Source organism: Quercus robur, chromosome 5, assembly GCF_932294415.1.
Source record: "Quercus robur chromosome 5, dhQueRobu3.1, whole genome shotgun sequence".
Taxonomy (NCBI): domain Eukaryota; kingdom Viridiplantae; phylum Streptophyta; class Magnoliopsida; order Fagales; family Fagaceae; genus Quercus; species Quercus robur.
In genome coordinates, this window is record NC_065538.1 from 2,342,980 (window position 1) to 2,357,864 (window position 14,885).

The following is a 14,885-nucleotide window of genomic DNA, read 5'->3' on the forward strand; positions in this document are numbered from 1 at the left end:
CAATGGTCAGTACAGTAACCATGTTGAGATTGAGCTGCACTCTCTAGACTTTCGCTAGTTAAAGTCCAACGACTCGAAACGCGTGGGTTTTAAACTGAAAAAAACAAATTGAGCAACTAGCGAAAGTCTAGAGAGGGCAGCTCAATCTCCTGAATACGCGCGTGGGGAAACCATAAGGGCAAAACAATCAAAATTCAAGACAGAGTCTCTCTCTCTCTGTCTAGTATATATATAGAAAGATAACCTACTACCATAACCACAACACCCAAACCTACGAAACTCCACAGCCACAACCACAATAGCCAATCTACCACCACCATCAATCACCCACCCCACCACCACGGCAACCCTACAGCACCGCAATGAATCTGACCCACAACGAAAATCCATGGCAACAACAGCAAACCCACAATGAAGACACACCCGCCGCCGATCTACTGCTCAACCCACCACGGCAACCCTCCAACCCAAATTGAACCCACAAAATCAAATCCACCATGGCAAACCTCCACAACAGCAAACCCACCGCGCCGATCTACTGCACCACGACCCAGACCCACTACGACCCAGATTCACAAACCACCACCCCGTCGCCACCAGATCCGAGGGCTTTCATCGCACATGACAAGCGCATGAGAGGTTGGTTTTTAACTAACACTGTTTTTCTTTTTTCATTTTGCAGAATCTATATTGAGGTTTATGAGTAATAGTGTGGATCCCCTTTCTCTTTCTGCTGGCTGGTTTGGGAAAATGTTTTGGGCCTTCACAATCAAATCTTCCATTTTGGGCTCATAAACAAAAAGATGTATAAAATTAGAAACAAGTGATATATATATAATCTCTCATCAAGATTTACTGTAAGTGACTCTTAAGGCCTAATTGAGAGAGAGGGGAATGAGATGGGGAAAATGCAAATAATAATTCTTAATTGAACCAAAACTCAGCTTCCTCTACTCCTTTGGAGGGTGAGAATGAATATATATACCTGAATATATCTTTTTAACAATTTTTTCTTTGGTTGGTTTCAGTATTTCGTACAATTAATTTTCTCTTGGTTACTACAGGGAACAAATGTCGTTGCTTAATTCAGCTGCTCAAATAGTTCTTGGCCTCGTCGTTCTCATCATCACACTCCTTCTCGAACTTCCCAGGTTTTTAACTAACAACATTGCTATGTTAATACCTACTATGTGAGTTTTACTTATACATAACTTGGAGCTTCCAATATAAATAAGTTGAAACAGAGTGCACTGCTTCATGCTCTGTTTTTTATTGGTTTGTTTGAATTGCGTAGTTCGAATTGTCCATGTTATGAGGTTTGCATTTTTTTTTTTTCATTTTGCAGAATCTATATTGTGTGGATCTATTGTGGTTTGTAATGTTGTATGAATAAAGTGATTTTAGTCCAATACTTGTTGAGGGCTTAGGAAAATTTGAACTGTTTGTTTTTGTGATTGTTTTCGTGCAAGTCATGCCCTGTTTTTGTTTTTTCTCCAAACTTGCTGAGGTTTATGAATAATAGTGTGGATCCAGGCCTTTCTCTTTCTGCTGGCCAGTTTTTGAAGTTTGAATTTTCCTATGCTTGTGAAATTTTGAACCGTTTGTCTTTCTGATTGTTTTAGTACAAGTCATGCTCTATTTGGGAATTGCGGTAGTCTGCGTTTGCCTTTTTTTTTTTTTTTTTTTTTTTGCTGGTCCCATTACACTGTTCATGACCGGTCAACACCAAAAACGCGTGAACAGTGTGTTTTGGATTTTAAAAAATATTTTGCTACAATGTTTTAGTAATAAATTTTCAGTTTTGCTAAAATAAGTGGTATTTAAACAGACGTTTATACTGGTTAAACTTTATGAATAATAGTGTGGATCTGGATTTATCAAAAAAAAAAAAAAAAAAATAGTGTGGATCTTGGCCTTTCTCTGTCTGCTGGTTGGTTTGGGAAAATGTTTTGGGCCTCCACAACCAAATCTTCCATTTTGGGCTCATAAACAAAAAGATTTATAAAATTAGAAACAAGTGATATATATATAATCTCTAATAATTCAATTTTGTTGGGTAAACTATCACTGTTTTACCTAACAGAATTGAATTATTGGAGATTATATAGGATTTCTCATCAAAATTTACTGTGACTCTTAAGGCCTAATTGAGAGAGGGGAATGAGATGGAAAAAATGCAAATAATAATTCTTAATTGAACTTTCCTCTACTCCAAGAACCAAAACTCAGCTTCCTCTACTCCTCCAAATGGGTGAGAATGAATGTATATACCTGAATATATTTTCTTAACAATTTTTACTTTTGTTGGTTCACCTAGGGAAGCTGGGTTAATATATGATTTTGACATTAATGCATTGATGTGGTAATTTTGAATATTAACCTATCTTGAACGCAAATCCAGCATGTTTGCATCATAATATATTTTACTGATTTAATTTTTGCATCATAATTAGCTTTGTTGTTTTGAGAGAATCAAATTTAGCATAGGTAGAACTTCTATCTATCTTAAAAAAAATTGGGTTATATATATATATATCCTTTTATTTTTATTTTTTGTTTTGTTTTGAGAATTAAATTAGCCTAGTAATGTTAGGTGTGTCTGTATATATGTATATATCTTTATAAAAATTAGCGTGTATTATATCTTTTTCTTTTCTTTTCTTTTCTTTTTAGAGAATTAAATTTAGCATGGACAGGTTGGTGTTATATATATATATATATATATATATGTATATGTATATGTAACTAGTGAGTAAGCAATTTTATTTCAAACGGGACCAGTGTTGTTAAAAGCGTGCTTAGGGTCTGTTTGTGATCCGTTTATTTTGTTGAAACTGAAAACTTTTTGCTTAGGGTGTCCCTTTTTGATATCAATACATCTTAATGTCTTGTTGAGAACGAGCTGGAGCACCACTACCTACAAAGGGGGTGTAAAAGGGTGCACCCAAAGGGGTACTAGTGAAGAAAAATTGTGTGTTGAGGTAGAGATTGGTGAGTCCAGCCCATGACAGGAGTGGTTTTGGAAGCCCACATTGGCTAGAGGAACAAAAAGATGGTGCACTAATTATATTATAAGAGTTAGTCCCATGTTAAAAAGAGAAGTAGTAAGGAGGTGTGATATCCCTTATAAAAGGAGTGATAGAGTAGCTTTATTACATGTGTGAATTAAGAGCAAAGCTTTGTCTTGTGAGAGAGTAGAGGCTAGCTTTGCCTAGTGTGGGAGCACCTTTCATTGAATTGAGTTAGTTTATAGTTGAGAGTTTTGAGTGTTGTCATTGCTATTATTGATAATGATTTTTTGTTGGTGTTGATCGTGGAGTTAGGTTTGGAGTTAGCCTAATCATGTTAATTTTTGTGTCTTGTGGTGCTTGTTATTTTTTTATTTTGATTGTATTTTCACAACAGGCTTATAGTTAAGCTAACTGTATTTTTTCTGCTTTAGAGCATTCCCATTAAGGATGCTAAAAGTGGTATATGCTAAATTTTAGCATCAAAACACAAAAAGCCACTCCATCAAAGATTTCAAATGGCAAAATTTTTGGCATACTGTTACAGTGAGCTTGTATCAATACAAATTCAAGCTCACTGTAGCTAGATTGTAAAAAAAAAAAATTCATTTTATATTCCCAAATGGCTCTTTTTTTAATTTCTGTCTCTCTTTCCTCTCTCTCACTTTTCTCTTCTCTCTTCCGTGGTTCATCATCTCTGCCCGTTGCCGATCTTTGCTTGTCGTCGTCAATCTCTGCCTCTTCATTGCCAATCTGTCCTCGTCGTCGTTGTCGATCTTTGCCTCTTCGTTACCGATCTGTCTCCGATTTGCCTTCTAATCTCCGTGGTGGATCGTGGTCTTTGAATCTCTGTGGAGGTGGATCGTGGACCGTTCTCTCTCCTTTTTTTGGGTTGGTTCAGGCTTTAGGTAATCGTGGGTCACAGTGTTTTTGTGGGTCCCTTTGATTTTGTGGGTAATGGTGTTTTAGAGTAGGTGATGTGGGTTGATTTGGTGGCTATGGGTTATGGTTGGGTTTTTGGTGGTGGTCGTTGTTGTTGGTGAGGGTGGCTGCATTAGATCAGATCGGGGTTGGGGTGGGTCATTTGGGTGACTGGGGTGGGTTGTTGTTGGGGTTTTGTGGGTGGTGGTTGGTTGTGGGTTTGTGGAGATGGTGAATGGTGGGCTGACTGCGAGGGTGATCAGACGAAGAGAGAGTAACAGAAAGGGGATAGAGAAATCAATAAAAAAAAAAAAAGAAAAAAAAAAAGAAAAGCTTTTAGATGGTGGCTGGCAGTGGTTAGCCTTGGTGTGGCTTGTGCCGTGGGTTGAGAAAGATGGAGAGACAGTGGGAGAGAGACAGAGGGTGAGTGAGAAATAATTAAAAAAAAATGAATAAAAATATTAAAGAAAGAATATTTAAATAAAGTTGTAAAAAAAATAGAATGTTTGATGTTTGGTATATTGTAAAATGAGGTGTTAAAATTGTAAAAGTAGTGTTTTGAGATTGTAAATGCTAAAATTTTTACAATTGTTGATGGGAATGCTCTTAGAGCTTTTCCATTCGGTTCAGTGCTATTTGATTCTTACTACTAACACTTTGTTAGGTCGGGCATTAGATATAGCTGTGGTTTTGATCTTGGTAATCTATGATCAGGTGTTAGAGTTAATATCATTTTTGTCAAATGGGTGCTCTTTTTGTCACCTCTGATATAAATTATTTGATTTGTAGGTACTTTTTTTGGGGTGTTACATGTTCATTTATAAAAATCTCGTATGCTTTATTTAATTCCAAAAGGAACTGTACATCACCCACTAGCATCTTATTATTAGTTCAGGCTTTTGTTTAGTACATAGGATTCCTAAATGGGACACTGGACTGACGCTTGACTCTTTTAAAACACGTGGTGTGCACCATTCCCGGCTCTTCACCGGTTTTTGGTACCATTTTTTATCCGGTTCAACCTGTTAAACTAGTCGGCCTGGTTTCTAAAAACATTGATTGTGCCGTCATCTCTGAAGTACAAAAGCATTGAATGGAAACTAAACCCTGTTATTACTATTGCTAAAATCTACGCCACTACTTTTTGGAGTGTCACATGTTCATTCTCATAGATCTTATTGCTTTATTTGAATTTTTAGAGAATCTCTTATCTGTTATATTTAATTTCAAAAGGAACTATAAATAACTGATATAATTATTACATGAAATTTGGCTTTGTTATTTTGGGAGAATTAAAAATAGCTTGGACTAGTTTTTTATTTATTTAATTTTTTTTTTTATAAATATATTTTTGGTTTGAACCTTATTTTTTTCCTTTCATGCCATCTATCGATAAAAAAAATTATAAACTTATTGTAAATCGTACAACAGATTCTTCAAAAAGTAGCCCTTGAATTTGCATTACTTTAACCTGTTCACACCTTTTCTTGGAGTGCTGTTAGGGGCATGGAAAATTTATCTACGTGTTCACATCTATTCAGCTATTGCATGATTGACGGTACAATTTGTCTCTAGTCTTAAGGATGGATGTAGTCGCCTCCAGGAAATGAGAATCTCTCTCTCTCTCTCTCTCTCTCTCTCTCTGTTTTCTTGCATGATTGACGGTAAATTATGATTCAAAATTGTAGGCGCCTACAATCTTTAGGCACGTGAAGCTGTTTACTTGTTTGACAAATTGTTTTGAAATTATTGTGCACAACAAATTTTATAGAATACTGTTTTCTCATCATTTTTTTCCTAATATTTCAAAATGGTAGACCCCTAAAAATTGTTTTAATTGTGTCAATTTGATTTTTAATCTTTAATGTTATGTCAATTTGGTCCATAATAAATATAAAATGTTCACCTAAAATTTAAGTCAGTGTAGTAGTGAAAGGCATTCTGAGCGAGTGCTCAAGCAAGGTGAGGCAGCACAAAAGCGCCTCTAGGTCACTGAGGGAGGTGCCTTCAGTGAGACGCTCGCCTATAACGACTAGGCGCTGGCTTTGAACTGTTTTCCCAGGCGCTAGGTGAGAGCCCTTGGTTGCCTTCATCACTTTCCCCTTTTTTATTTTATTTTTTTACTTTTTTGTAATTGAACTTTGAAGGCTCAGGTTTCGACTTTCGATAAAAATAAAATGATATATAGCTGTTTTGTAATTCATTTATCTCTTTTAGAGCATCTCCAGTAGAATCAGCAAATTTTTGTACTGTTTGGAGAATGAACAGTGACTTTTACCTTTATCTATCTACTTTTTCAAATACACTTTTCAACAGACTCTCTATCTCATTCTCTATCTCATTTAAATGTTATTTCTTCATTCATTATTTTTTATTTTTTTAATAACTATACATCTTCCAACATTTTTTTATTCAACACCTAATTATTATAATAGAAAAAGAGATTTGAAGAAGGAATAGTAGCTCGTCAGACCAATTGAGCTACTGTTCATTAGCAAATTTTTTTTTGAGTTTTAGAGAGGCTGTTGGAGCCCTCTTTGCTTGTTTTTTCTGGTTTCACTCTCCAAATCTTGGCTATCCATAGCCTGTTGGAAATGCTCTTAGTTACATGGTGGGCCTGGGGGGTATGAGTTGGCAGCCACTAACCTTTAAAAAAAGGCACGGTAGATTTCAGCCGGACCGGATTTTATGAATGAAAAATAAGCTTAAAAATTTGATTTTAGTAATCTTATAAATGAAAAGCATTTTAATGTAAAATGGAATTATTTTTTGACATAAATTTAAAAGTGGCACATTCCCAAGTAATTATAGTAATTTTACTTTTTTGCAAAAGATTGTTTTGGATGCTTGTACTAATGAAAATAGGGAGCTTAAGAAAATCTTGACTTAGAATGTTTAATATATGTGTATATATATATATATATATATATACACATATAAAACATCTTCTTAGTTACATAGAAAAAACAAATTCAAACGAATTTATCCTATTTTGCTTTTAGAAAAATTGGCCAAATTAAATTATTTTTTATGTTGTAATAAGAATCGGTTTTTAGCAAGTAGAATATTGGTCATTTAAGAAAAATAAAACTCGTCTTACTAGTCTCATGATTCTCATCGTGTTTGCTTATTAGGTTTTTGTGCTTGTGCATTAATGAATCACTGAAATAGCCAAGCTCAAGAAAAAAAGATGAACATCCACACATGAAACGAATTAATGATTTCATTGGCTATTTTGGTGTGCGCACCATAGCATTATTTTATTTTTTGTGTCCAATTTTTGTTGGATAATTTTAATGGAGGATTGGATGCAAGTATGTCTTAGATTTTGTTGAATTTTCTGTATTATGATGAATCTATTTGAAAATTAAAGTTGATTCTCAAAAAATAAAAGAAAAATAAAGTCCTAGAAAGTTATGTTATTATATAAGATTTTTTTTTCTTCGTTGGCATTCATCATACATCTTGCGATTTTGGGGGTATTCATTTTATAGGTTTTGGGGTATTTTGATCATTTAGAGGTTTCAATTTTTTTTTCCCATTCTGGGGGATTTAAGGGCATTTTGGTCATTTTTTGATTTGGGGGTGTTTTTTTTTTTTAAATCATTTTATATTTTTTGGAGGTATTTCGGTCAATTTAGAGGTTTTGGGGGTATTTTTGGTCATTTTACAAATTTTAAGGTATTTTTGGTCATTTTAGAGGTTTCAGGGCTATTTTGGTCAATCAAGAGGTTTCGGTGTATTTTTTGTTGTTTTGAAGTTTTGGGGGTATTTTGGCCATTCCAATGGTTTTGAGGGTATTTTGGTCATTCTAGTGATTTTGGAGGTATTTTAGTTATTTATAGTGGTTTCAGGATTACTTTTGTCATTTTAGAGGTTTCAGAAGTATTTTGGTCATTTTAGAGGTTTTGATGGTATTTTAGTCATTCTAGTGGTTTGAGGATATTTATAGTTATTTTAGAGGTTTTGAGGTATTTTGGTCATTCTAGTGGTTTTGAGAGTACTTTGATCATTTTAGAGGTTTTGAGGTATTTTTTAAAAAAACCATTTTTGAGGTTTTGGGGAATTTTTTATTTTTTATTTTATTTTTTTTATATCATTTTAGTGGTGTTAATTTAAGAGGTTCAGGGTTATTTTAGTAATTATCTAGGTTTTAGGGCACTTTTGTCATTTTAGAGGTTTGTGGTGGCATTTTGGTTATTTTCAGATTTTTTGGGGTATTGCGGTCATTTTCGCAATTCCAATGGTATTTTAGTCATTATAGAATTTTAGATGCATCGTATCATGATGAACCAAACTCTTCGAAGAGGCTAAAAACAAATGTTATATGGACAAACTCTCAAAGAATGAATGTGTGACAGCTTTATAATATAGACCAAAGAAATTACATTACAGGTCTTCTAAGAATGGTGGAGGAAATGTATAACTTCGTGTTTTAATTTTTTTGAGAAGTCCTTGTCTCATTGTCTAAAATTTATTATTAGAATAAATATCTATTAGTAAAAAGCACACACCCGTTCTTTTATAATTTCAATTTGTCTATTTTAGCTCTTAAAAAGTCTTGTTCTTTTTTTTTTTGACTAAAAAAAATTTCTCATAAAAAAATTTCTAAAAACCTAAATAAGATATTAAAAAAAAAAAACATAGACCCAAAATATTCTAACAACGCCGGCTACCTACCAAAACCAAACTCACCACAGTACAGAAAATGAGAGAGCAATATAGATATACAAATTGAATTTATCAGGAAGGGCCACGCTCTAGTCTGCCCTTGCATTACAAAACAAACCCGTGGAATTCACTTGCAATAAGAGGAGAGCGATGTTGCAGTGTTTTTTTTTTTTCCTTGATTCTGAAAATAAAACTTTCGTTTATCAACAAAGAGAAATTGGAATACAACAGAGAGAGCATTCAAAAACTAAATTAAAAGAGCCGTGGGAAGCATGGAATTCACATTTGGTTCTGGCGGGCAGATTCGTTGTGTCACCTGTTCCATTTCAATTGTGACCGCTGGGCCTTCGTTGGGGCTTTAAGGATCCGCCCTGTTCCTTCCTTTGCAGTTGCGAAAAGCTAAGTAGACAGCAACACAAATGCTGATGATGGGTGCCGCTATTTCACTGGTTCTTTTACACAACAAACAAATACCCAAATAATTACTTTCATTCATCAAAAAGAGAAATTGGAATAACAAAGAGAGCATTCAGAAACTAAATTAAAAAAGCCCTTGGGAGCATAGAATTTACATTTGGTTCTCGCGGGCAGATTCGTTCTCTGCCACCTGTGTCATTTCTATTATGGCCTCTAGGCCTTCGTTGGGGCTTGCAGGATCGGTCCTGTTCCTCCCTTTGCACTTGCGAAAAGCTGAATAGACAGCAACAGAAATGCTGATGAGGGGTACCGCTATTTCAGCAATGAGCTTGATATTGTCTTTTAATTGCTGTGCCCTGATCAAGAAAAATTATAAGTATCCAAAAAAAAAAAAAAAAAAAAAGAGCATAAATTTACAATAATGGGGAAAATGTTAAGCTATTTACCAATGATCAGGTGATGATGCCATTGTAATTTCTCAGTGGAAGAGCAGAAGAAGGAGTGTTTCTTAGTGGAAGAACAGAAGGAGAGTGTATTTTGCTTAGAATTTATGTGGTTTTAGATAATTTATGGCCACAGTGAATAATCAGGGAATATATAGGAAACTCCTTTCAAAAAAAAAAATAATATATATATATATATATATATATGCTACATGCATAATATTTTTACAACAAATCACAGGTAGTTAGTTATTATTAGTTCAAGTTTGAACTTAATACTAAGATTACTTTTTTGTTCCAACAATAATAACTAGAAATAACCTTCTACCTAAGATTTGTTGTAAAAATGTTATGAAAATATTGTAGACATATCATTTCTCATATATATATATATATATATATAGAGAGAGAGAGAGAGAGAGAGAGAGAGAGAGAGAGAGAGAGGAAACTGGGAAAGGTGAAATATGTTTCATAAAATTATACTCTCTCCGTCTCAGTTTGTTTGTCCTTTATTCCATTTTGAAATGTTCTAAAATATTGTCCTATTTTTAAAAATAAAAGTCATTAATTTACTAATATTCCTATTACTCTTACTTTATTTTCAAAACTATTTGGAAACTGGGAAAGGTGAAATATGTTTCATAAAATTATACTCTCTCCGTCTCAGTTTGTTTGTCCTTTATTTCATTTTGAAATGTTCTAAAATATTGTCCTATTTTTAAAAATAAAAGTCATTAATTTACTAATATTCCTATTACTCTTACTTTATTTTCAAAACTATTTGAAAACAAAGCTAACAAATATTTAAAAAATCAATCTAATTAGGGCATCTTTTTAGTTGCCTCATTGAGAATATCTCTTTAAAAAAAAAAACTGATAAATTTATTTAAGTGTAATTTTGTAAACATATATATTTTTATAAGGCAGACAAGACAATAAATGATGTTCATTTAAAAAGTTTGACGTTTTAAACAGGACAAACAAATTGGGACAGAGGAGTATCAGCTTAGTTAATTTTTTTGTGCATAAACTTTTGGGAAAAAAATGTTGGAAATTGTTCATAACAGGATTTGAACTTGCACTCACTAGAATCATAATTGGGCCTTGGCCTGGCCTTAAAATTGTGACATCATCAACTTAGTTAAAATTGTATCAGCTTAGTTAATTTTTTTGTGCATAAACTTTATTCCATTTTGAAATGTTCTAAAATATTGTCCTATTTTTAAAAATAAAAGTCATTAATTTACTAATATTCCTATTACTCTTACTTTATTTTCAAAACTATTTGAAAACAAAGCTAACAAATATTTAAAAAATCAATCTAATTAGGGCATCTTTTTAGTTGCCTCATTGAGAATATCTCTTTAAAAAAAAAAACCGATAAATTTATTTAAGTGTAATTTTGTAAACATATATATTTTTATAAGGCAGACAAGACAATAAATGATGTTCATTTAAAAAGTTTGACGTTTTAAACAGGACAAACAAATTGGGACAGAGGAGTATCAGCTTAGTTAATTTTTTTGTGCATAAACTTTTGGGAAAAAAATGCTGGAAATTGTTCATAACAGGATTTGAACTTGCACTCACTAGAATCATGATTGGGCCTTGGCCTGGCCTTAAAATTGTGACATCATCAAATTTAATTAGCAAGCACTTTTTTTCATATTTTTGCAATATTTTGCTCATTTTAAATCCGATCTGGGCTTGTAAACTGTCAAACTGAAAGGAATTATATTGTAGATTGGTTCCCCAGTTTCTTTTACTTTCGTCATTTAAAGACTAGTCAAGAATCAAGGTGGCTTTGCTTTGTTTTAGGATGTTGAATTTTGCTGTTCAAGAGCTTTTGTACTTTTGGGCAGTATGAAATGTTTTGAGCGGATTTAATCTTTTGGTAAACTAATTGATATGTGCTTCTTGGCTTAATACATAGTAACACATCTTCCTTATGTGATCAAACACACATTTAAATCCTTATCTTATGTTTGGTTGTTTAGAAAAGGTAAACAAAGTTCTGAACTTTGCAGTTTGGATAGTTGGACGAGTAGCATACAAAGGTCAAGATAAGTCAATGAATATACAAGCAGCTCTGTTGATTATTGGGGTTTTTCTTTTTCATCTTTAGTGAGAGAGGAAGATTTGAACCTTAGACATCCCTCTTGGAAATACCAAGAAGTGCCAATTGATATAAAGGTCATTGACCTGTCCATGTTATAGTGTTTAGTGGATAGCAATGAGTGGCTTTATGAGTGTTGTGATATTTGCTTTCGAATTTCGGGTAAAGCCTGTTTAGCTTAGTGAACATGGCTAATTCTTCTATATGATAGACTGATAAGTATTTTAGAAACTGGTTTTAAATTTTGTTACTTTGATATGTGATGTGGACATCTAATCCATTAGTGTAGTTTGATGGCAGTGAGACAGTTCATTTTAGGGTGACTTGGTGTTGTGGAATTAAGGTGATGAGTTTACTACAGAGTTTAATTTTCTTCACAATCATATCCCTGACCTCGATGTGTTTAATTACTCTCAAATTACAATGATATAATTTGTATGCAAGGAAATCAATGGTGGATCGAAATGTTTCTGCAACATTGGTGGGCATCACTCTTTGGGGTTTTCTTTTAAACTTTCCAAAAATAAAAATAAAAAATAAAAAAAAAATAAAGAAAAGAAAACTCTCTTTCTGATTGTCTTACATGGTTTTCTTCAAACTTTAAATTTCTTGTGGGGTTTTGCATTTTACTTGTTGCTCATGTTTGCAGTGTCGGTGTATTGCTGTATATTTGCATTATGAATTTGAGACTTATATTTGCAAGACATTTGAAATTTGGCTTTGTGATTTTGAGAGAATTAAATTTGGTTTAGGTTAGATACAATCTATGTCACTACTTTTTGAGAATCACTTCTCTGCTTTATTTAATTTCATGCTATCTACATTTTAAAAATTTTAAACTTGTTGTAAAATTTACACCAGATTCTTCAAAAATAGCCTTTGAAGTAAAAAGAGCCTGTAATAGGATACTACTAATCTTTAACCCCTGTTTCAGCAATTGAAGATTTTGTAAAATGTTTTAGAATGCTACTTGTTTTTAAGATGGAGTGCAATAGAAAAATTCATCTGCTTTTTAGTCTTTCACACCTAGACTCCTAGTCACAGCTGGGCCTATCTTAACACATAAGAAAAGAGATCAGAGGTTTGTCTTTTATTTTCGTACTTCATATCATGTTCACCCCTTTTCTTGGAGTGCTGCTAGGGGTATGGAAAAATTCATCTACTTGTTCACAGCTATTCAATTTCTTGCATGATTCATGATTCAAACAAATTTCTTGCATGATTCATGATTATTCAATTGTACAATTTGTCACGACGTCTAAGAATGTAGCGGCCCACGTGAGGAAATGAGAAGCTTTCTCTCTCTCTCTCTCTCTCTCTCTCTGTTTTTATATAACACAGTGTTTTCTCTCATAATTTAGCAATATGAAAATATATATTTAATAATTAACACGTACCCCCATATAATACCATAACTGAAACGACTTTTCTAATTAATTAATTATTGTTCAAACAATTTTTTTTTTTATTAAATTAAATTAACTAAAATGCAGTTTACACCTTCGATGGAGTAGTCTTTAAAGAAGATAACAAATCCGGACTTGGTGTGCCAAGGTCAGGTCATTGAAGCTCTATCCCAAAAATTACCTCAAGCTTACTAAGGAATGGATATTGAAGCTCTAGCTGCAGCCCGTGCTATTGAGCTTGGGACAGAACTTGGTATTACCCACATTGTTTTGGAAGGTGATTTGGGGATGATTGTTAAAGCTCTGGCAGATGAGCTTTTTTGCTTGGTTTATCATGCCCCTTTGATACAAGATGCAAAGATAATGTCTCTATCTTTCTCTCAATTGTTTTACTCACACTATAAGGCAATAAGGCTGCTTATACTCTGGATAGATTCTCTATTAATGTGCCAGATTTTCTTGTATAGATAGAGGATGTTCTACCACAATTTTATTATGTACTTCAAGTTGATATAGCTGCTTTTTCTTAATTAAAATTCATTGTCTTTTCCCTAAAAATAAAAAAGGAAAAAAAGTTCATTAATTAGACTACCCAAATGGATCTTTACACATCTAATCCAAGTGTTTAATTGTCTTGGGTTAAGACTTATCCAAATTAGATGAGTTATGGGTGGGTTTATGGATATAGATAAAAATTGCCGCGTGATACTACACAAGACAAGAGAATATGTACAAAATGTGACGTGTGTAATTTGAGTGTAGTAAAAATTTGCTTGTTTTAGCCAATATTTGTAGGTACAAAGTTCAAACTTCAAAGTTTATAATGATCATATTTCAATATTTTGATTTTTATCAGGTCATGGATGCTTAGTATATGGGTGTTTGGATTCGTGGGGCTTGTTTATAAATCATCAGCAAAGGGGACTTATTTTAATGGGTGCGTATATTCTTGGGCTATCCTTGGAAAGAACTTTAGTGTGCCTAAGAGCAATCATAGGCTCAAACTCTTTAGTAGATTAATTTTCAATATTCGGGGAATGATCAGATATGTTCCCCCAATTTTATGATTGTCTTTATTCATAAGTTCATAACTTTCATATCCCTTCATTTGTTGTGTACCCCCAAATGAATCGTCACTTTGCCATCTAACTATACCTGAGCCTTGGCCCTTTGATGTCCACATCACAAATCAATGAAACAAACACCATTCAAAAGTTATAACCAGCTTCTTAAATACTCAACAATACATAAGATACCCAGCTAGCCATGTTCACATAACTTACACTACCGATCTTGACCTCTCTTATACTATTTGTTCTGGTAGTCCACCAATGGCACGAGCAAAAAGAACATTAGGAACCAAATAAAAATTGCCCATTTGCTCACCATAATAATCAATAGTTGCAATTAGAAAACTGTTTTGGACAACTCAGGCTCTGTCCGCAACCAGATACAGAGGCTATAAGGCTGCAGTTGCTTAAACAGCCAAGACATGGCTGAAGCATTGGCATCGAGAGGGAGATTCGAGAAAAGATGGAATAGGAAGACATGTTTCCAGAACAAAGAAGATACGGGTTGAGAAGGGGAAATGTATCAGCAGCATCATAGGATCTTGGTCATCCAATGACGAGTTCCAAATTTCCAATTTGTCTTCCATCTCCACACTCTCCTAAAAATTTCTTTAAGGCTCTTTTACTTGTTCCCCTTGACTAATGTCAATTTCTTTCTTTGCCTCTAGTTTCATGTTTCCATTCCCATGATCAAATTCCATTAAGAGCACATTTATATTTAAGCTTATAAGCAAACTTCTTTTAAGCTAATTAATGTATTTTAAATTGCAAATTGGAATTGTATTTTATTCAAGTTATATTTAAGCCAATAAGTTTAAACTATCCTAAACAGA

The 14,885-nt window shown here is 33.4% G+C and overlaps 1 long non-coding RNA gene across 2 annotated transcripts; it reads left to right on the forward strand.

Annotated features, from left to right (window-relative positions):
- The first annotated feature begins 208 nt into the window (after positions 1-208).
- On the forward strand, positions 209-13,497 carry LOC126724821 (uncharacterized). 2 transcript variants are annotated; one of them, XR_007655133.1, is made up of 3 exons: positions 247-639; positions 1,065-1,151; positions 13,070-13,497. It is a non-coding gene; the product is annotated as an uncharacterized LOC126724821 (long non-coding RNA). The 2 variants fall into 2 exon arrangements; XR_007655132.1 differs by lacking the exon at positions 13,070-13,497 and having other exon boundaries at positions 209-639; positions 1,065-4,261.
- Positions 13,498-14,885: the final 1,388 nt, after the last annotated feature.